The sequence below is a fragment of the Xenopus tropicalis genome, chromosome 4 (assembly GCF_000004195.4).
Source record: "Xenopus tropicalis strain Nigerian chromosome 4, UCB_Xtro_10.0, whole genome shotgun sequence".
Taxonomy (NCBI): Eukaryota; Metazoa; Chordata; class Amphibia; order Anura; family Pipidae; genus Xenopus; species Xenopus tropicalis.
Genome location: NC_030680.2, coordinates 33,846,058 through 33,849,925, shown reverse-complemented (window position 1 = coordinate 33,849,925; position 3,868 = coordinate 33,846,058).

The following is a 3,868-nucleotide window of genomic DNA, read 5'->3' as shown; positions in this document are numbered from 1 at the left end:
TTTTTTCTTTTAAGAGGGTTTATATTTGAAATTTACATTCATTTTCTATTTTTATTTTCAGGCTGTTATGTTGGCTAAAAATCAGCAACCCAAGGGTTAACTACCCAGGAAGTGCTTGGACAGGGAATAGACAATTAGGGTCACCGACATCTTTGGCCTTTAAAAGGCAGTTAAGCTGAAGCCTGCATTTTAGTATAAAACTGTTTAAAACTATTCTTATATCTCAGAAAACACTTCAAATAGAAAATGAATGTAAAATGCAAAAGTGTTCATGGGACCACTCTGAATGTAGTTTACACCAATTCATTTTTTTGGGTTTAGATCTGCTTTAAAGGGGTAGTTCACCTTTGAATTACCTTTTAGTATGATGTAGACCGTCATATTCTGAGACAATTTTGTAGTTGATCTTCATTTTTCAATGTGGATTTGCTAGGGTTTGGTTTACCCTAGCAACCAGGAAGCGGTTTTTGGATTGTGAAAAGAAGAGGGACTAAACAGTAGGCTATGTAATAAAAACTAACAATTACATTGTAGCCTCACAGAACAACAGTTATGTTTATTTTCCTTCTGGGGTCAGTGACCCCCATTTAGAAGCTGGAAACGGGGGTGTTTTCCGAAGTTACTCGAAGTTGCCTGCAGAAGGAAACCGCGTGACTTTGGGAAATCGAAGCGATGCATAGGCCTTTCCAACAGTGATTCCCTTTGCAGCCGGAGGAAATTCATTTAGTAGAGATTAGTTGCGTGCAGTATTACATTACATTAACATTTATTTATAAAGCGCCAACATATTCCGCAGCGCTGTACAATAAGAGATCTATCGTGGGCAACTAATCTCTGCATGGGACCATCAACCTTAAGCAAATTTACAGTAGTTCTCCTGTCTGCACTTTCTCAGTACTTTGGTTATAACTGTTTGGTACTCCAGGACTACTACACATTTAGCGGGCCTGGATTACTGAGACAAACCACTGGGAAATTGCTTCAAAAAGGCCGTGCATCACTTGCATACAGTTAGACTGCCATCTCAGAGGCCCCCACATCCACCATGGGCCCTCTCAATGCAGTTGTGAGGTCCCACGAACACCAGCAATGCAAGCCCCCTATCCTCCCCCCGCATGTACCTTGTACTTTTCCATTCTGGCCATGAGCAGGGCGTGGGTCTGGGTTGGCAGGGACCACCAAGGTTTTTCCTGGTTTCCTGCTGGCCCAGTCAGACCCTGCTTACATAGAATATATACCGGGCCAGGAGTTAGCAATTATATTCACTGGGAGGTGTTTACTAATTTGGCAACCCCTAATGAACATGACTATTCTTGTCATTTAAATTAATCTTCTATAACATGAGTAGGTCAAGAATCAGTGTCGGACCCCGGCAGTCAAACAAGTATTGCTGTATGAGGTTACCACTTCATTATTATTATTATTATTTTATTCCTTATATTTCTATTCAGAGCCTCTCCTATTCATTTTTCAGTCTCTCATTGAAATCAGTGCCTGGTTGCTAGGGCCTTGTTTACCTTAGCAACCAGGCACTGATTTCAATGAGAGCTGCTGAAATTCCAAACTGGAGAGCTTCCAAACAAAAAGCTAGATAACTAAAAACCACAAAACATAAAAAAACAAAACACAATTGCAAACTGTCTTAGATTTAATGTCTGTCATACTAATTTAAGTTAATTTAAAGGTGAACACATATAAGCTGTCTTGTGCAGGAATACCACTAGATGTCTCTATTTAGCTTATTATGTTTTGCTCTTTTTCTGCTGTACAAATACAGTATAGAACTGTTATGCAGCTTTATAGGAATAATAGAACCACATCGGCACTTTAGGCATAGCTCAGATGGCAATGTCTTGCAAGCACTAATTTGCCTGTGTTTTGTTGTGGCTGCAAAATGCCAGAAAATACTGTGCTGTAGATAATACTGAGAGTTGTGTAATTTGAGTGTTTTAGCAGAGACAGGTCTTGGTATTATCTACAGTTCTCTGTATTTTCTGGCAATATACACATGCATTCAACATGAGTTAATGTTTGACATACTACTTTTTGTTGTTCCAGTTTTCTCCTGGGATTTCTGGGAAGAGGTGAGGGCAGTTAAATACCTGTAAAATGAACTCCTCCTGATTATTATGCCAATACAGATGTAGTACAGGGAAAGCATTGTTTTAGAACAGATCATTATCTTTATTCAAATAAACACTCCTGATTACATAGAAAGCTATTAAGTATAAAGCTGGCCATACAAACACCGATATTATCATATGAAACTTCGTTTCATAAGATATTCGGCGAGAGCATGGCGGATCAATGCAAAGACCAATTCAGCCCTGAATGTTGATAGAGGGAACGAATGACCATTGGTCGAAGTAAGGATTGTAATTGGTATGTGCATGGCCACATAGAGTGAATCATATGCTTTTCCTTGCCTGGAACTTTTCACCAAGGAGGAAAAAAAAAAAAAGCACATCCGCGGTCATGCACACCCTCCTGTAGCTCCATAGACAAGTACACAGAGTGGCTACCAGGACAAAAATGCATATTTGCCTTTTTTCCCACCAGTATCCGCATTGTGTAGCTCCACACAGGCTGATGCCTGTCAATGTAGCTATTGGAGGGGGCACAATCAGGGGTGCTGTGCCATGATGCGAGTTGAGTAACTCTACTCAGGCGGTGCCTGGCAAGTTACCACAGGTGGCAAAAAGCCACTCTTGGTAACTTAAAGAGGCAAAATTCTGATTTTTAAATTGTTATTTTGGATCATTACCCTTAGGATAACAGAATGTGCTCTTCATTGCTAAACATATAGTCTGTCAATTGATATGAGGGGGTGGCTGGAAAAAAAAGGTTCTGTTGCAAAGAAGATCAAAATGGATACATACCCTGAACAGTCTGCATTCTAACAGCAGAAATTATAAATATAGTTGAACATTAGACAAATCAAAGGGCTCGTGCTGGACATCATTTTTGTGTATTGCTTTAGTTTATATTGCATTACAGGGCAGCAAAACTGAAACTTTCAGTTTCCAGGTTTCTGCTTCTTAAGAGCATTCTAGTACCGGACAAAAATCTGAGGGCACCCAAGGCAGGCCCCTGATTACCCCTACCCACACTGGTCACCTCGGCATCCATCTACATCTTCCCTTGCCATGTGACATTTGCAGCAAATTCCCCTACACCGAGACTTACAAAAGGGCTGAATCTAGGGGAAGCCAGGCAGAAGGAGAACATACCCTGCCCAGCCTCCTCCTTAACATTGCACCATAGGCACATGCCCCAACCCTGGTAGGTAATCAATGCCACTCTACAAATAACCCAACCTTTTAGATGGTTGCAATTTGCTTTGAATTGCAATCTTCTGAAAGCAACGGTGAACATTCAGGATATTCACGATTATGACCTATAAAATGTTAGCTGCACTGTTTTAGAAATGCCCCTGTGCCAGACAGTGGGGGGATACATGAATTAAGTCCTATTGGCTAATTAAAGTACTGGCTAAATGTTGAATGGAAAAAAAAAACAATGCATGCACCACCTTGCTTCATGTGGTGCAGTTTCTTTCAGTATGCATCCATTCATCCATTCAAAGTTACTAATGTAAAACAGTGTAAACCCCCTGTCCCAGTCACCCCTTCAACACTAAAAGGACTGTGGGGGGTGGCTAACCAAGGACAACCATTTACAGCTCTTATCACATCCTTCTGTAGTTCTGTAAACTGCAAATAAGTGGTGTGCTGGTCAGGAAAACTCAACGCTTACCCAACCCTAACCTGCAAAATATTGCCACTGTAGGACCTGCACTCAGTATGTACCTACCTGTGCCTGCACCCGAATGAATTGAATATGCACAGGTGCAGGCACATGTAGCAGA